Source organism: Salmo trutta, chromosome 12 (assembly GCF_901001165.1).
Source record: "Salmo trutta chromosome 12, fSalTru1.1, whole genome shotgun sequence".
In the NCBI taxonomy this organism is placed as follows: Eukaryota; Metazoa; Chordata; class Actinopteri; order Salmoniformes; family Salmonidae; genus Salmo; species Salmo trutta.
Window position 1 is genome coordinate 70,839,949 of NC_042968.1, and position 20,626 is coordinate 70,860,574.

The 20,626-nt window shown below is 42.7% G+C and overlaps 1 protein-coding gene across 1 annotated transcript in view; it reads right to left on the reverse strand.

The window, feature by feature from the left end:
* Positions 1 to 20,626, reverse strand: part of LOC115204090 (astrotactin-2) — a 525,217-nt gene that overhangs the window by 370,135 nt on the left and 134,456 nt on the right. The gene's annotated exons all lie outside the window — the stretch shown is intronic.

Genomic DNA, 20,626 nt, shown 5'->3' on the forward strand with positions numbered 1-20,626 from the left:
AGATGGGCTCTGACTTTCTGACTGCCTCAGTTCAACAACCTTTCATCTCTACAGGAATCCCCCTTCAATGGGCTGCCCCTTGCCGCTCTGTTGAACACTCCATTCCTAGTTCAATCGAATACACGCTTAACTGAAGGAACAACAAAGACAGAATGCAATATGACGTTTTATTAAATAGTTTGGGGAATGGCCTTGTCTCCGAGGGAAGATCCTCGGAGCCATATGATGTGATGGCAGGTAGCCCAATGCGGGACTGCTGGCATAACCCCCCCCCCCATGACAGACCTTAAGGTTATTATATACTGCTCAAAAAAATAAAGGGAACACTTAAACAACACATCCTAGATCTGAATGAAAGAAATAATCTTATTAAATTATTTTTTCTTTACATAGTTGAATGTGCTGACAACAAAATCACACAAAAATAATCAATGGAAATCCAATTTATCAACCCATGGAGGTCTGGATTTGGAGTCACACTCAAAATTAAAGTGGAAAACCACACTACAGGCTGATCCAACTTTGATGTAATGTCCTTAAAACAAGTCAAAATGAGGCTCAGTAGTGTGTGTGGCCTCCACGTGCCTGTATGACCTCCCTACAACGCCTGGGCATGCTCCTGATGAGGTGGCGGATGGTCTCCTGAGGGATCTCCTCCCAGACCTGGACTAAAGCATCCACCAACTCCTGGACAGTCTGTGGTGCAACGTGGCGTTAGTGAATGGAGCGAGACATGACGTCCCAGATGTGCTCAATTGGATTCAGGTCTGGGGAACGGGCGGGCCAGTCCATAGCATCAATGCCTTCCTCTTGCAGGAACTGCTGACACACTCCAGCCACATGGAGGAACCCAGGGCCAACCGCACCAGCATATGGTCTCACAAGGGGTCTGAGGATCTCATCTCGGTACCTAATGGCAGTCAGGCTACCTCTGGCGAGCACATGGAGGGCTGTGCGGCCCCCCAAAGAAATGCCACCCCACTCCATGACTGACCCACCGCCAAACCGGTCATGCTGGAGGATGTTGCAGGCAGCAGAACGTTCTCCACGGCGTCTCCAGACTCTGTCACGTCTGTCACGTGCTCAGTGTGAACCTGCTTTCATCTGTGAAGAGTACAGGGCGCCAGTGGCGAATTTGCCAATCTTGGTGTTCTCTGGCAAATGCCAAACGTCCTGCACGGTGTTTGGCTGTAAGCACAACCCCCACCTGTGGACGTCGGGCCCTCATACCACCCTCATGGAGTCTGTTTCTGACCGTTTGTGCAGACACATGCACATTTGTGGCCTGCTGGATGTCATTTTGCAGGGCTCTGGCAGTGCTTCTCCTGCTCCTCCTTGCACAAAGGCGGAGGTAGCGGTCCTGCTGCTGGGTTGTTGCCCTCCTACGACCTCCTCCACATCTCCTGATGTACTGGACTGTCTCCTGGTAGCGCCTCCATGCTTTGGACACTACGCTGATAGACACAGCAAACCTTCTTGCCACAGCTCGCATTGATGTGCCATCCTGGATGAGCTGCACTACCTGAGCCACTTGTGTGGGTTGTAGACTCCGTCTCATGCTACCACTAGAGTGAAAGCACCGCCAGCATTCAAAAGTGACCAAAACATCAGCCAGGAAGCATAGGAACTGAGAAGTGGTCTGTGGCCCCCACCTGCAGAACCACTCCTTTATTGGGGTTGTCTTGCTAATTGCCTATAATTTCCACCTGTTGTCTATTCCATTTGCACAACAGCATGTGAAATTTATTGTCAATCAGTGTTGCTTCCTAAGTGGACAGTTTGATTTCACAGAAGTGTGATTGACTTGGAGTTACATTGTGTTGTTTGAGTGTTCCCTTTATTTTTTTGAGCAGTGTATATAGCTGGTGAGGACGTGGATGGTTGTTGAAAACTGTTGCTGAAAAACAGCAAGTAAGAGAACATTGGTAAATTGACATATAAATACATCCCAAGATTTACACCCATTGGTTGATAGAGAGGAAGGTGATAATTGCAAAAGTGAGTCCATAGGTTAAACATCAAGCTTGAGGAATGTGCATTACTGTGCCATGCTCATAGGCTATAAGGTAAATAGGTTAATGACATTCTGCACATGTCTAATAGGAAAGAGGAGAAGAAACAGGAAGTTATGCTGATGATGATACATTTGTATTCATGCCCACTATGTCCATAGAATAAAAAACAAAGTGAATTATGTTATGCTTACTGGATGAAGTTAAACTTTCGTAAATTACATTTCAACCCCTGAAGAAATAACCTTCTTTGAATGTTGTCAAGTTTGGCATGAAAAAGCAGTTGTGCAATTCACATCTGAACAAGAAAATACCTCAGAAGCTTTGCACTATTTCAAAGTGGGTATCACTGCTGAATCGGGCTGCTGTAATAGACTCAAAGCACAAAGGACTACAGATGAGAAGAAAAAATGGGCACATTTCTTTCCAGTTAATCTTCCAAAATGGAGCGCTCCAGTTTACAATAGGTAATGGGCATTGTTTGCATAGCCCCCTTTGAAAACCAATATGAGATGTAGTGAGGAGTTGCAGTGCGGCTCAGGCACATTTCCTTCTACTCGGCAGAAAATCACCAACCCTCGGGGGACTCATATGACCCATCTAAACATGTTCTGCCCCATTTGCGCCACCGAGACAAGAAATGAGAGAGAATATTCTTCCCATTGTTTCCTCAGCACAACAAAAAACACTCAAATCTATCCCTAAAAAACACAGAGGGAAGCGACCATTTATCTAGAGCCTCCATTACCAAGCGGAGTGCTGTTCCCCCATGGCCCGCAATGCATCAAAAGTTCAATTAAAGTGAGATATGTAGACCTGGGAGTCTCTCGGAGGAGCGATGATACGTCTGGACATGGGCTATTTACTCGCAGTGCAGTGTGTGCAGGAGCGGAGCGGCCTAAAGTGAGCGACAGAGAGGGGGGTTCGGAGATAGATGTGGCCCGGCTCACAGCGGTATAGCGCACTACACAGACAGGGTCATTTCTCAACCTCCCCAGCTTCGTCTTTCTGTCTGTCAGTCTGTCTCTCAGGTGTGCTCACATCATGAATTATTATCAAACATATATTTGCCGGGAACACTCAGGGAATGCCAATGAGAGAAATAACTAAAGTGCTGAAATAAAAAGTTGTAGAATAAAAGTCAGATAGCATTAAAGTTGGAAGTTATGACGGATTTTAACATTGTTTCCTTGTAGTAGAATAGAAACAGTGTTACATTCATGTGTATGGTTCAGTCAGTTTGTATCAGTTTATATTGTAATTTGGTTCCTCAAAAACAAATATATATTGGTTTTGAAGTTACACAGATGAAGAATTAAGCCACCATGAAATTTGGAAGTTATATGAACATGAAGGTGAGTTGCATAACCAGGATACCATTGTCCTTTCATTCCATAAAAATCATTTGAAATGTGCGTTACAATCTTAATTGAAAATGTGCTCTATGTTTTCCAGTTAGCCATACTAATAAATGATCAGAATGTGATAATGACTTTAATAGATTACATTTTGTCATAACAAAGATGTAAGTAAAAAAAATACAATTAAGAGAATCCTTGTCTCCCAGAAGAGAAAATTGTAACAATCTACAAAGACGTGTATTTTAAAGCTCCTAAACAAGATCTCTTGTGATTAAGAACTTGTATTGGGAAACCATTACAACACAAAAGAGCAATGACCAGCCCATCTCACTTCAGTACAAAGCTCAAAACTAATGCTACTGTCTATCAGCTTCTTAACACTAGATTAGTGTATTTGTGCTTCTTTAACAATGGGCAAACATAAACAGAGAATGCATTTACGCCTTTTTACTACCCAATGCTTTACATTATGTAACCTCTACATCTTAAACAGTGGCCATACATACAGTACACTAGAGTATGCCCTCTGCCCTTTAAAATCCACTTAGCAGTGGTGAAACACACACTATACTATGCACCATGTCCTTTACTAATGCCCACATCTTGAACAAGGAATGATATAGCATATAGCGAACAGCTCACTCTTGGCTCCTTCACGTCCACTTGAACACATAATGTATGAGTGTGGCATGTAGAAACCCCAGCGGAGGGTTCGATGAGCCTGGGAAGACTCAATGAGACGGCTCATCTAATGACAGTGAGACGCTGCATATGAAGCACTAGCCAGCTAGCAAGAGTGCTACACTAAGACAGTAAATGCACTGAGAATTCCCCATTGGGCCTTCGACGGTTCACTTGGCTAATCCACGGGCCTAAGCTCAGAAAACAAACAGACTGGGCGGGCCATGTGGGCAGTAGCCACTTAAGCCCTGACCTGTCATGACTGAGGAGTGGATGCCTGCCTGAATGTGTGAGGCAAGGAGGTTAACTGGGCCCATACATATTGCATGGCCCCTTGGCACTCACTTTGTTCTATCGGGGAGGCGGAGATGCTATCCCAAATAAGCCCTGTGAGGCCCCGTGGCGCACCTCTTCAAACAAATCGTTTGTCTCTTTAGTGTGTTCGGCAACTGCTATCCATATACTTTATCATGCTCTCTCTCGCTCCACCTCTCTCTGTAACTGCCTTTCTCTCTCTCTCTCTCTCACACACACACACACACACACACACACACACACACACACACACACACACACACACACAGTGACTGGCTATTGATATTGTCTTCTAAATCCAATATGTTTGTTGAGATTGGCTTTAAATCATGCCTGTGTGCTGAGCCTCTGTTTGTCTCTTGTCTCTGTATGAAGATATCATCCAAAGACACTCTAATTGATATCACTTAAGGGAAAGATGCATGTTGTCCATTTATAATTGTGTTGCTTTTTTTCTTCTTTTTTTGCCATTACAGCAAAGCTCTGAATTGATCAAATCTACAGACAAAACAGGTTTCTAATAATTACAAAACACAAAGCTAGGAATGGTTGTCAGCAAGAAAAAATTATATAATTTCAAAAGTTGAACTACCAAACTGGAAGTCAATTTCCTTCATACCAGAAAATGGTTGCTTAAGGGGGATTGGAGATACAGGTATGAGACACACTACATGACTAAAGGTATGTGAACACCTGCTTGTCGAACATCTCATTCCAAAATCATCAGCATTAACATGGAGTTGGTCCCACCTTTGCTGCTATAACAGCCTCCACTCTTCTGGGAAGGCTTTACACTAGATGTGGAACATTGCTGCGGGGAATTGCTTCATTCAGCCATAAGAGCATTAGTGAGGTCGGGCACTGATGTTGGGCAATTAGGCCTGGCTCGCAGTCGGCGTTCCAATTCATCCCAAAGGTGTTTGATGGGGTTGAGGTCAGGACTCTGTGCAGGTCAGTCAAGATCTTCCACACTGAGCCTCCTGAGTGGAGCAGAGGTCTAAGGCACTGCATCGCAGTGCTAGAGGCGTCACTACAGACCCGGGTTCGATCCCAGGCTGTGTCGCAGCCGGCCGCGACCGGGAGACCGTGGCGCACAATTGGCCCAGCGTCGTCCGGGTCAGGGGAGGGTTTGGCCGGCCAGGATGTCCTTGTCCCATCGCGCTCTATCGACTCCGTGTGGCTGCCTTGGTGCATGCACGCTGACTTCGGTCGCCAGCTGTACGGGGTTTCCTCCGATACATTGGTGCGGCTGTCTTCCAGGTTAAGCGAGCAGTGTGTCAAGAAGCAGTGCGGCTTGGCAGGGTTGTGTTTCGGAAGGACGCATGGCTCTCGAACTTCACCTCTCCCGAGTCCATACGGGAGTTAAAGCAATGGGACAAGACTGTAACTATCAATTGGATATGTTGAAATTTGGGAGAAAAAGTAATTCAAGAAAATGTCCTAATAAAAATATTATTCCACATCAATCCCAAAAAAGAATTTCTGTATGGACCTTGCTTTGTGCACGGGAGCATTGTCATGCTGAAACAGGAATGGGCCTTACCCAAACTGCTGCCACAAAGTTGGAAGCACAGAATCGTCTAAAATGTCATCGTATGCTGTAGCGTGAGTTAAAACTTCTTAGCCCCCTTTTTTTCAATTTTTGCCTAAAATGACATACCAAATCGAACTGCCTGTAGCTCAGGCCCTGAAGCAAGGATATGCATATTCTTGATACCATTTGAAAGGAAACACTTTGAAGTTTGTGGAAATGTGAATTAAATGTAGGAGAATATAACACAATAGATCTGGTAGTAGAAAATACAAAGAAAAAAAACGTTTTTTTTCTACCACCATCTTTGAAATGCAAGAAAAAGGTCCCAGTTCTATCCATCACCCTGGTTGTAATTCCGATGGTGTCGACAAGATGGCAGCAGTGCATGTGCAAAGTTTCAGATGGATAACTTGAAGCATGAGCGAACTACATGACATTTAGTGTGAAGTCACACAGTTACATTTGGACAAATTGTGAAGGAGACAATTGCATTCGTATTGCATTTTTCAGCAAGAATATTGTCAAATCTGTATTCTTGGACTTTGATTTAACTTTTACAGTATTAGTAGCCATATTATAAGTTCAACATTTGCAAAACAACCAGTTTTCATAACTCCACAACTCTGAATATTCTTATAATTTCTGTCCAAAAGGAAAAGGCATGCTGTCGCAAAAGGTTAGTAACTACATTTTATAACATACACAGGGTGTCCAGATACTCCCGTAAACCCCAGCTCATTGGCTATCTAGCTAGCTTTGTTTGACCCAGATTGGTGCTTATTTGACGAAGTTAGAGTCGTTCAAGTGAAGACCGCCCGCGTCATCGGTGTGACATGAAGACGTCGCTCTCTGACCAAATATGGTGTCCTATAGGATATACTACACCCCTAATGATATAGTGAAGTCTGGTTACATTCTAGGATGTCTGAGGAATACATACAATTCTGATTTCACCGGTTGAAACAACGTTTAGGGTTAGATTTTCACAGATTTCGTTCTTTGCAAATTGAACGAGTGGAAATACAAAATCAATCGTGCATGCTATATGGACCTTTTTAGGATGTGAAAAAAGGATTTTATCTAACAAAATGACACTTCATGTTATCTCAGGCACCCTTTGGATGATAAATCAATGCATGATTTCAGAATGTAAGTACACATTTCACCTTCAGTGGTGAATTTATCAAACCTATCGCGGTGAAAAAAGTGTTTGTTATTAGGAACTCTCCTCAAACAATAGCATGGCATTTTGTCACAGTAATAGCTACTGTAAATTGGACAGTCCAACTATATTAACAAAAATGTAAGCTTGCAGCCGATATAAGACACTTATATGTACCAACATTTGTTGCTTCTCAAAAATCTGCAATCGTGACACAAGGTGCTGCATGATTTACAACTGTCCCGTTGACGGGACGCCGATACCTAAGTTAAGATTTACCGTCACTGGAACTCAGGGGACTCGGCCGAACCATGAAAAATAGCCCCAGACCATTATTCCTCCTCCACCAAACTTTACAGTTGGCACAATGCATTGGGACAGGTAGCGTTTCCTGGCGTCCGCCAAACTCAGATACGCCCGTCGGACTGCCAGATGGTGAAGTGCGATTCATCACTCCAGAGAATGCGTTTTCACTGCTCCAGAGTCCAATGACAGCAAGCTGTACTCCACTCCAGCCGACGCTTGGCATTGTGCTTGGTGATCTTAGGCTTGTGAGCGACTGCTCCGCCATGGAAACCCATTTCATGATGCTTGACTTGACACTTTACATATTATACTTTCCTTTCCTTAGGACAATGTTGGAGGCACTTCTGGGACCGAGGGTCTTTCTCTCCACTGAACGCCCAAGCTAGCTTCTCACTTGCAGCTCAATATGAGCCAAAGCCTCTGTGTCCCCTTCAGCATCTTCCTTATCTCCCCTAGTCCCTTATCTGCAGTGACAGTGGGTTAACAGTGTCTTAGAAGCATTGGACAGCCACTTGCGCAGTGCCCCAGTCCATGAGTAGATCTCATGGGCTCACACATCGAATAATGAAGTAAGCGACCCATTAAACCTTTTTGTTTGTCTCACACCTCCCAGCACCAGAAGACAACCTTACTGCCACACAGCAGCTGTGTGTGTGTTTGTGTGTATGTGTGCGGGTGTGTGTGCATTTGTGCATGCGTGTGGGCACATCTGTCTATGCAAATTTGTGTGTATGTGTGCTAGGATACAGATTGTGATACCTCGTGCCATACTGGGATATTTGGTAATAGCGGCACAGAACACAAGGGGCACGGTTTTCAAACCCCACTGATACTCTGTTATCCGAAGGTTAGCAATACTAACAAGCACATGTAAAATTCCATAGAGAATGCTAACTAAATGCTAACTTGTGCTTTGCAAACATTTTATACAGTCTGTGACCTAAACTTTACAAGTAAGTCCAAAATGCTACTCCCAGTTTTCTGCACGCACAAAACAAATATTATCCAGCAAGGCTCTTGGTCCAGGAGGGCATTATCTCCTGTTACCAAGCGAATGCTTGATTTTGGAAGAAGCTAATCACTTAAATAGATAGCTAACTAGCTACTAAATTAGCAATTCATATGTACAACTACAGAGCATGTAGCACATATCTTGTAAACAAACACCACATGACTGGAGACACCGTTAAGCTTCATAATGAAAAATGATGTGACAGGTGAAATTAAGAATGCTATCTTTTTTTATCTTCTAAAGTATTACAAGTTGATTGCAGGTATTTACTTAAAAGTAGCTACAAATATTCACATTTATTAAAAAACTTCAAAGAAATAGTTTCAACGGTATTGACGGTATTGAAAAAACATACTGTGGCTTTTTCCAAATACCCCGGTATATGGCATTACTGTATACGGTATAATGCCCAAGCCTATTGTATGCACACGTGTTTGTGTGTATATGTGCATCCGCCTGATCAAAGTTGGGCAACAGAAACCAGTCATGGGAGTTAGTATTCTATTTAGTGTTTGTTGGCATAACACTGGCCCTCAATGGGCTTTCACATTCAATATGTCTGCTAGGAGTGCGGAAGACTGGAAAGGTGAAGGGGATTTACTTCAAGTGGCCGCTCCACATCTCAAACAGCCAGCTCTCCTCCCTCTCTTTTTCTTCCCTCCTCCTTGTCTCTCTCCCTCTCTGCCTTATTTCCACTCTTCCTCAGCCCTCCCTCGAGATCTCATCAGTGAGAAACCCGTTGATACAGAAAGAGAGTGAGGAGGAAGATGGCAGGGGGATCAGTGCTCTCTACTCTCCAGTGGGGACATGGTGGTAACTGTCCTTATTCAATGTCCACCACGACTACATGAAAACACTGGGTAGCTAGGGCGAAGTACAGTAACACTGCTAACAAGACATCCGACTGTCAGGCAATTTATCTGTCAGGGCTATGCCAATTATCCCCATATCAGACTGTTATGCTGATACAGAGGCACAATATATCTATTCACAATGAGATGTCATACAACAGACCAGGCACACTTTTTCTCATTCACTCAGGTGGGTTTTGCTGCTAGGAAACCAGGCAAGGCTAGAGTGACAACAGTTATGAGGCCAGTTTACGAAGGCACTGCAGGTTTGGACTTCAGAGGAACAAAACAAATCTAACAAGAGCCATGCAAATTCATGGTGGCGGATGTATCCATGAGGGAAATGTGGTTCTCATTAATCTTAAGAGCCTACAAATCCCTGCTGCTTTAGTCTCTAGTCAGTCCACGGGGAAGAGAAAGGATGGGAGCCCAAATACATCTCTCCCCCCCCCATGTCTCCCTCCATGTCTGGCTGAGGGATTGAAAGAGACGGAGATAAATGGAAGGGAAATGGGAATACTCCCCAGCTCTGATTCCCTCTGTGATTTATTCAATTTACTGTTGTTTCAAGGCGAGTCTGGAGGGGCAGTCTAAGCCTGCACCCTGGGATGGCACAGCCGTGACAGTGCTGCCTCTGGGAGCATGACGAGAGAGAATGGAGAGAAGAGAAAGAATGGTGAGAAGAGAGAGAAGGCTAAAAAAGAGAATTGGGGTGGGCTGAGAATTGGAGCGGTGGGGCGAGGGAGGCAGGAAACAGGGGAGAGGGAGACGGACAGAGATGAGGCCAGAATGAAGGGGAAGATGGGGGAAAGAAGACAGCAACATGAGAGAGAAAGAGGAGATGGAGAATGGACTTGGGGGGGAAAGAAAACCATACACAGAGAGAGAGAGAGAAAGAGAGAGGAGAAGAAAGGCAAGACCAAAGGGAGAACAGATCAAGAGGGCAGGGCAAAGGAGGGCGATAGAAGAGATCAAGAACCGGAACATCTCAGGAAGAATAAAAGAAAACCAAAAACCCCGAAGGTGTGCACAGAGGAACAGGGATGAGACCCGGAGAAATCATCAAACACAACCAACATGGACATATTTTAGGGAATGAAACATTGCACATCCCATCACTATGATGAAAGCAGTGCTTCTAAAAGCCATCTGGAACTTGATGTAAAAGACCAAATCGAATCTCTCCATAAAGATGAATATTTTGTACATTCTAATTGGACTATTAATAGGTAAATATGACACCCACAGTGGCTGTCCTACCTCCTGCAAAAAAGTGTTCTAGTTTCACTGGATATGAAAGTAAACACCCACCAGGCAAACATTAATTGAAACAATATTATTTCACCATATTTCATTAACGTAATATTTGATTGAATTCGTTCGTATATACAGTTGAAGTCGGAAGTTTACATACACTTAGGTTGGAGTCATGAAAACTCGTTTTTGAACCAACCAAATTTCTTGTTAACAAACTATAGTTTTTGCATGTCGGTTAGGACATCTACTTCGTGCATGACACAAGTCATTTTTCCAACAATTGTTTACAGACAGATTATTTCACTTATAATTCACTGTATCACAATTCCAGTGGGTCAGAAGTTTAAATACACTATGTTGACTGTGCCTTTAAACAGCTTGGAAAATTCCAGAAAATGATATCATGGCTTTAGAAGCTTCTGATAGGCTAAATGACATCATTTGAGTAAATTGGAGGTGAACCTGTGGATGTATTAGAAGGCCTACCTTCAAACTCAGTGCCTCTTTGCTTGACATCATGGGATAATCAAAAGAAAGCAGCCAAGACCTCTGAAAAACAATTATAGACCTCCACAAGTCTGGTTCATCCTTGGGAGCAATTTCCAAATGCCTGAAGGTACCACGTTCATCTGTACAAACAATAGTACGCAAGTATAAACACTATGGGACCACGCAGCCGTCATACCGCTCAGGAAGGAGACGCGTTCTGTTTCCTAGAGATTAACGTACTTTGGTTTTGAAAAGTGCAAATCAATCCCAGAACAACAGCAAAGGACCTTGTGAAGATGCTGGAGGAAACAGGTACAAAAGTATCTATATCCACAGTAAAACAAGTCCTATATCGACATAACTTGAAAGGCTGCTCAGCAAGGAAGAAGCCACTGCTCCAAAACCGCCATAAAAAAGCCAGACTACAGTTTGCAACTGCACATGGGGACAAATATTGTACTTTTTGGAGAAATTTCCTCTGGTCTGATGAAACAGAAATAGAACTGTTTGGCCATAATGACCATCATTATGTTTCGAGGAAAAAGGGGGAGGCTTGCAAGCCGAGGAACACCATCCCAACCGTGAAGCACGGGTGTGGCATCATCATGTTGTGGGGGTGCTTTGCTGCAGGAAGGACTGGTGCACTTCAGAAAATAGATGGCATCATGAGGCAGGAAAATTATGTCGATATATTGAAGCAACATATCAAGACACCGGTCAGGAAGTTAAAACTTGGTTGCAAATGGGTCTTCCAAATGGGTGTTCCAAATGGACAATGACCCCAAGCATTCTTCCGAAGTTGTGGCAAAATGGCTTAACCTCTACGGGCCACGGGGGCAGTATTGAGAATTTTGAAAAAAATATGTGGCAATTTTTAACTGCCTCCTACACCAACTCAGAAGCTAGGATATGCATATTATTAACACATTCGGATAGAAAACACTCTGAATTTTCTAAAACAGTTTGAATGGTGTCTGTAAGTATAACAAAACTCATATTGCAGGCAAAAACCTGTGAAAAATAGATTTAAAAAAATGAGAATTTTGTGACTGTACTATTTAGTGTCATTGTTTTAAAGATACCACAGTGAGAAAGGATTCAGTTCGCAACTCCTACTGCTTCCACTAGATGTCAACGATCTTTAGAAAGTTGTTGGAAGCATCTGTGATGAATACAGACCGAATAAGAAAGCTTACAAGTTGACACGTCATCACTTCATTTTTTGCGCCTGCGCATGAATCTGAGAAGAGTGCCTTTGTCATTATCGTTTATTCTAGACACTTGATAGGTTGTGTGAAAATATTACTGATGTTTACTGATGTTTCACGTTAAAAATGGACCAAAAGATTAATGATGAACAACGTTTGACATGTTTAAACAAACGTAAATAGATTATTTACTAGGTTTTCTTTAGCTTTTTGACGTGACTTTACACTGCCCACCTCATTTTGTGGGAGCCTACTGAACGCTAACTATTTGGACATAAATTATGAACTTTGTCAAAAGAAACCACATTTGTTCTGGACCTGGGATCTCTGGCAGCGCCTTCTGATGGAGATAATCAAAGGTAAGGGGATATTTAGAATGTTATTATCGATATTAGATGATGCTAATGCTAACGGTATAGCTTAGCTTAGCTTAGCATATAGCTTATTGTTGTTAGCATAGTACCCAGTTTATGCAAAATGTGATTTCCCAGTAAAGTTATTTTGAGATCTGGCCATTCGGTAGCAATTACGAGATGATAATATATTATTCTTTGAATGACAATATTATAATTTACCAATGTTTTCGAATAGTAATTCCGTGATTTGTAATGCTGGATTCACTGGGTGCATTCGAGCCGAAAAAAATTCTGAATTTCACCGCGACTGTAAATGCTGTTTTTGGATATAAATATGAACTTGATGGAACTAAAAATGCATGTATTGTATAACATAATGTCCTATGAGTGTCATCTGATGCAGATTGTCAAAGGTAAGTGCATAATTCTAGCTAGTTTTCTGTCTGTTGATGCCCTTCTTTGAATTGGCTAAACATTACACGCAGCTATTGTCAATGTACTCTCCTCACATAACCTAACTTTATGCATTCTCCGTAATGCCTCTGAAAATCGTACAGCGTGGTTAGATTTAGGAGATATATCTTTCAAATGGAGGAAAATAGTTGATTATTTGATTTTTTGAAATGATTACTCTTGCAGTTTTGAATTCCCCGCCATGGTCACATGACAATGAATCCCAATACCGGGATAAGATCGGGATAAGATCCTCAACAGGTTAAGGACAACAAAGTCAAGGTATTGGAGTGGCCATCACAAAACCCTGACCTCAATCCTATAGAAAATTGTAGGCAGAACTGAAAAAGTGTGTGCGAGCAAGGAGGCCTACAAACCTGATCCAGTTACACCAGCTCTGTCAGGAGGAATGAGCCAAAATTCACCCAAATTATTGTGGGAAGCTTGTGGAAGGCTACCTGAAATGTTTGACCCAAGTTAAACAATTTAAAGGCAATGCTACCAAATACTAATTGAGTGTATGTAAACTTCTGACCCACTGGGAATGTGATGAAAGAAATAAAAGCTGAAATAAATAATTCTTTCAACTATTTTTCTGACATTTCACATTCTTAAAATAAAGTGGTGATCCTAAATGACCTAAGACTAGGATTAAATGACTAGGACTATGTTTGCTAGGATTAAATGTCAGGAATTATGAAAAACTGAGTTTAAATGTATTTGGCCAAGGTGTATGTAAACTTCCGACTTCAACTGTACATCTCGTGTCTGAGCTATTGACGTAGCAGGTTAGGATTATTAACGGGGCATGTAAGGAGAATTAACGTATCAGGATAGGAGAAAGAAGTTAATGTTAGGATAAGTGTTATTATTAGCTAAAATGCTATAAGGAAATAGCCAAGAGCCAATAGAAGAGGGGACAGGGTTTGCCTGGGTGGTTCTTCCCTGGGAGGTTATTCCCTTGGAATTTCTTCCCTGGCCTTGGCCAGGACGCGGGTTGCAGACAGACCCTTCTCAGCTGTTGTGGTTGATGTGATTTTTCATAGACTTCATTACCTTCTAAAACTAGCCAGCAAGAATGGAGCTACTGTAGCTAGACATGGGCATACACTTGAAACCGTTTCCATCTGAACAATTGACTAAGTAGATACAATTTTAAGTAATGGATCCTGACTTCATGACGTTGTATGGACCTGAATTTCATCCACAGAGCCAAATGTGATCAATCTGGTGTATCCAAGGTCACAGATGAAGGGAGGTCATTGATGAATGCTGGGAATTGAAGTCTCAGGGGATGTAAATGTCTCACAGGCTGTGAGATCACATCAGTTGGGCAGTTCGTGAGCGCTTGAGAGGCACAACGCATGAGAAATCATACGTGTTTTTCTTCCTTTATTTGATTTTGATAAGAGGGGGTGTACTTCAATGCGTTCCTTTCAGGCGATGAGTTCCTTCGATGGGCTGTTTGTATCTCATTTTGCTGCTCTACACTTGAAGTGAAGAGCATTACTTATATGCATGGTGCTTCAACACATGCACCGATAAGAAGCCATTAGAGTTCCATGAAGGGTGGAGATTGTATGAGTTAAAATAGAAATGAACAACAGGAGGGCGAAACAATTGGATAATGTTATATCAACTTGATGATACATAAACATTCCAGTAATGGTGAGATTTCATTTTCAATATATGTGTTTTTTTTGGTGGGGCTGGGTCATTTAGCAGACACTCATATCCAAAGCATATCTTTTCATATATATATTTTTTTTGTACTGGTCCCCTAGTGGAATTGACTTCTCGACCTTGGCGTTTCAAGCCCCACGCTCTACCAACTGAGCCACACAAGTACTTTGTCTGACAGAATGCTAGTTGTTTTTAACTGGAGCTAGTTTTTAACTGAAACTGCATCTTTAGGACAGATGCTAGGGAACCAAATGTGCAGGTCTGTTCTTTAGCTGGAAAGTGTCTAAAGCCTTCAATATTGGGGCCAGGCTCCTCTTGCCAAGGGTGACACATAAATCCTTGTTGCCAGGTTACCTCTCACAGGCATATGCACAAAGTAGCTGTAATGTGTCCATAAATATTCCCAGCAATTCTCCAGTAGATCACAGTAGATAAGTGAATGTAAATATATTTCTATATTTTGGGCTACACGGGTGTATATCTTAGCCAATTTGTGGCAGTAGAGTCCTGGCATGGCTTCTCTTGGAGCAGCATGAGATCAGACTATGACCCGCAACGCCTCAGCTGGCACACAGGCAGGGGAAGAAACACATTTATATTTCATACAGGCCTGTGGCAAGAGACTATGCAGAAAAAAACAGCAGAGGCTGGAAATACAAAGGAAGGCAGTGGTAGTCAAAAAGAAATCGTTTGACTTGGAACACTACAAGCTCTTGAGAGGCAGGAAATGACAGAAATTAGACAATAAGTACAAGCCCTGGAGAGAAAGTCTTTAGGAGAAGAGAGAGTGTCTGTGTGTGTGTGCGTGCGTGCGTGCGTGTGCATGTGTGTGTGTGTTTGTGTGTCTGTGGCTTGGTATTTCTCGAACAGCAGTCCTTTCCCTGGATGTCTGAGACAGTCTGACTATGTGTTTTAAAGCTACAAGCTGAGTCTTTTCCTGCCCCCCTCTCGCTTGCTTTCCTCTTCTGCCGATCATTACAGGGGACAAAACCCAGCAGATAAGTGCATGACACAGGAGGTGGATAGGTAAGTGGGGCAGAGCAGGGCAAACATTCACACCCACCACAACACCTCTCTCTTTCTCTGGGCATCATTTGGAAGGAGTGAAAGGCTCCAGAAAAGTTCCAATTGGACCCATTTGGAGCTCTCTATTCAGTCCATTTTTCTTGTCATCCCGTTTTCAAAGGCAAAGAGTGAAGATAGGTACCTCTTTTCCCAGCAACACAGTTTGTAGCACGGCCAGTGCTTTTCTACTCAAGCACTTGGGCAAGGGGAGACTTCTATACTGTAGACATATGTGTGAAAAACACACATACAACATACACTCTAGGGTTTTCTGTTTATCTACAGGGGGTAGAGGGTTAGGTAGGTGGGCAGAGTTGTGTATGTTGTCGGTCAGAACCCAGTGGGCTCTTGGAGAGTGTGTATCTACCCACCCAACAGCCTGCAGTACACAAGGCAGGACTAATAGAAACAGCTTGATGCACTTTGAGGTAGCTACTAGTTAATTAATTAGCTTGTTTTCCATAAGCTTAATTAAGAAGCGATTAGTGGGTCCTTCTTACCATTCCTTAAGAGGTACCATCCTACGTAGCAGATGTCAGATCAACATCAAATTATGATTGGTATTTGATTGAATCGTCTCCACCCCGCTGATCCTCAACACTGGGGCCCCACAAGTGTGCGTTCTCAGCCCTCTCCTGTTCTCCATGTTCACCCATGACAGCGTGGCCATGCACACCTCCAACTCAATTATCAAGTTTGCAGACGACACTACAGTGGTAGGCTTGATTACCAAGAACGACGAGATGACCTACAGGGAGGAGGTGAGGGCCCTCGGAGTGTCAGGAAATTAACCTCACACTCAACGTCAACAAAACAAAGGAGATGATCGTGGACTTCAGAAAACAGCAGACGGAGCACCCCCCTATCCACATTGACGGGACAGTATTGGAGAAGGTGGAAAGTTTTAAGTTCCTCGGTGTACACATCACGGACAAACTGAAATGGTCCACTCACACAGACAGCGTGGTGAAGAAGGCGCAACAGAGACTCTGAAAACTCAGGAGGCTGAAGAAATTTGGCTTGTAACCAACACACTCACAAACTTTTACAGATGCACAATCGAGAGCATCCTGTCGGGCTGTATCACCGCCTGGTACGGCAACTGCTCCGCCCACAACCATAAGGCTCTCCAGAGGGTAGTGAGGTCTGCACAACGCATCACCGGGGGCAAACTACCTGCCCTCCAGGACACCTACACCACCCGATGTCACAGGAAGGCCAAAAAGATCATCAAGGACAACACCCACCCGAGCCACGGGCTGTTCACCCTGCTATCATCCAGAAGGCGAGGTCAGTACAGGTGCATCAAAGCTGGGACCGAGAGACTGAAAAAGTCAAGGCCATCAGACTGTTAAATAGTCATCACTAGCTGGCTACCACCCGGCTACACAACTCTACACCTCAGAGGCTTCTGCCCTGTATACATAGACTTGGAATCACTGGCCACTTTAATAATGGAACACTAGTCACTTTAATAATGTTTACATACTGCTTTACTCATCTCATATGTACAGCTGAAGTTGGAAGTTTACAAACACTTAGGTTGGAGTCATTAAAACTCGTTTTTGAACCACTCCACAAATTTCTTGTCAACAAACTATAGTTTTGGCATGTCGGTTAGGACATCTACTTCGTGCATGACACAAGTCATTTTTCCAACAATTGTTTACAGACAGATTATTTCACTTATAATTCACTGTATCACAATTCCAGTGGGTCAGAAGTTTAAATACACTACGTTGACTGTGCCTTTAAACAGCTTGGAAAATTTCAGAAAATGATGTCATGGCTTTAGAAGCTTCTGATAGGCTAATTGACATCATTTGAGTCAATTGGAGGTGTACCTGAAGGTACCACATTCATCTGAACAAACAATAATACGCAAGTATATACACCATTGGACCACACAGCCGTCATACCGCTCAGGAAGGAGACGCGTTCTGTTTCCTACAGATGAAAGTACTTTGGTGCGAAAAGTGCAAATCAATCCCAGTACAACAGCAAAGGACTTTGTGAAGATGCTGGAGGAAACAGGTACAAAAGTATCTATATCCACAGTAAAACGAGTCCTATATCGACATAACCGAAAAGGCTGCTCAGCAAGGAAGAAGCCACTGCTCCAAAACCGCCATAAAAAAGCCAGACTACGGTTTGCAACTGCACATGGGAACAAAGATCGTACTTTTTGGAGAAATGTCCTCTGGTCTGGTGAAATAGAAACAGAACTGTTTGGCCATAATTACCATCGTTATGTTTGGAGGAAAAAGGGGGAGGCTTGCAAGCCAAAAAACACCATCCCAACCGTGAAGCATGGTGGTGGCAGCATCATGTTGTGGGGGTGCTTTGCTGCAGAAGGGACTGGTGAACTTCACAAAATAGATGGCATCATGAGGCAGGAAAGTTAGGTGGATATATTGAAGCAACATCTCAAGACATCAGTCAGGAAGTTAAAGCATGGTCGTAAATGGGTCTTCCTAATGGACAATGACCCCAAGCATTCTTCCAAAGTTGTGGCAAAATGGCTTAAGGACAACAAAGTCAAGGTATTGGAGTGGCCATCACAAAACTCTGACCTCAATCCTATAGAAAATTGTTGGCAGAACTGAAAATGTCACGTCCTGACCCTGGTATGAGGTCATTTTTCCCTAGTAGATTGGTCAGAGCGTGACAGGGGGGTGTTTCGTTTATGTGTTTTGGGTTTTCTGTTTTCTGTTTTCTATGTGGGTTGTCTAGAGTTTCATTCTATGTTGTCATTTTCTATGTTGTGGCCAGGTATGGTTCCCAATCAGAGGCAGCTGTCTATCGTTGTCTCTGATTGGAAGCCATACTTAGGCAGCCTGTTTTTCATGGGGTTTTGTGGGTGGTTGTTTCCGTTTAGTCTAGAGTACCTGACGGGACTGTTATTGGTCATTTTGTTGTCTAAGTGTATTCATTAAAGAAACAGAATGAGCACTATACACGCTGCGTCTTGGTCTCCATTCAACAACCAGTGTGACAAAAAGTGTGTGCGAGCAAGGAGGCCTACAAACCTGACTCAGTTACACCAGCTCTGTCAGGAGGAATGAGCCAAAATTCACCCAACTTATTGTGGGAAGCTTGTGGAAGGCTACCCGAAACGTTTGACCCAAGTTAAACAATTTAAAGGCAATGCTACCAAATACCAATTGAGTGTATGTAAACTTCTGACCCACTGGGAATGTGATGAAAGAAATAAAAGCTGAAATAAATCATTCTCTCTTCTATTATTCTGACATTTCATATCCTTAAAATAAAGTGATGATCCTAACTGACCTAAGACAGGGAATTTTTACTAGGATTAAATGTCAAGAATTGTGAAAAACTGAGTTTAAATGTATTTGGCTAAGGTGTATGTAAACTTCTGACTTCAACTGTATATACTGTATTATATTCTACTGTATTTTAGTCAATGCCACTCCGACATTGCTCGTCCTAATATTTATATATTTCTTAATTACATTATTTTACTTTTAGATTTGTGTATTGTTGTGAATTGTTAAGCATGTCATTACACCCACAAGCATGTCATTACACCCACAATAACACATGCTAAATATGTGTATGTGACAAATAAAATTTGATTTGATTTTAGTTCTCCTAACTTGCCGCGTTAAGTATCCTAACCTGCTACGTTCTTCCCTGGTCTTGCCCGGAGGATGCGGATCACAGTCAGACCATATTGTCACAGACAGCTAAAACATATTGACCAGGCTGACTGCCTCCTCGTGGGACAGATGTAATGGAGTTTCAGTGCCCACCCCAGAAACATGTCAAAAAAATATATTGTAACTCACCGCTTTCCTGGGAGCTCAGGATTACATTTGATATTGGAGTGCCTGACTGAAGCCTGAGATATGGTATCCATTTTAGAAACTCCTACAGCCAGACATAATTTAGGGTGTTCCTAATATGGATGCCATGCTTGCAGCATCACATGGCAGGAACCATAATTCAAATTAATCACAAATTTACACTGAGTCACTGTGAGTTGTGAAGCATCCCGAGTTCCCTCAGCTTCAAAAACAATAACTTACTGTAGAAGGCAACTGTGGAGAAATATCACCGGGTCCTGCAACAGTGATACTCAGTAATTACTAGCACATGTAAGGGCGGAAATGAACCAGGAAAGACATTATGTAAATGTAATTATTACAGTGTGCCAATTCATCACACTCTGAGATAATTCAGTTAATGGAATGTGCCATAAAATATAATGCTTTTTCCTCAATTGCATATTGAGTGAATGGGTTGGCGGAGTAAAAGCAGCAGCTTCAGGCGCTCTCCTCGACCACTCTATACAACAACAGAAAATCACTAGGCTATTGGCATGTTGTCACTGTATCTTCCACCAAAACAACCATCACTACCTGAAACAAAATCAATAGCTGAAGCCAGCAAAATAAGATGTGTTTGTTAACATCCTTGATTCTATAAGATTGGAGGTTTATTTTAGCGTTGTGTTTATGTGTTTACAGGTATTTGAAGTGCTACAATTGAGGAAGTTCTATAATTTGATTAGAAAGATTCTCAATTGCTTCCTCTGGATTTTTGTTGTTGAAATGCAGCTGTATAAGAGTTTTTGAACAGAACTAATGCTAGACAGAAATGCAATAGCTTATCTACAACAAGTCTCATTCTGAGTTGAATCCTCAGGCTCCCAGACTTTCTCCTCTCTGTGGAGTGACTCCAGACTAAAGAAGCAGGGATTGTTAGGGTCTTAAGATGAATAAAAAGCACATCTCCCTCATGGATACATCAGCCACTGTGAATTTGCATAGCTGTAAAACCAATATTCTCTGTCTTTAAGATACAACGAGAGAGGAAATGATTGATCTGCTGTCATAGGATTAATACCTTTAGGAA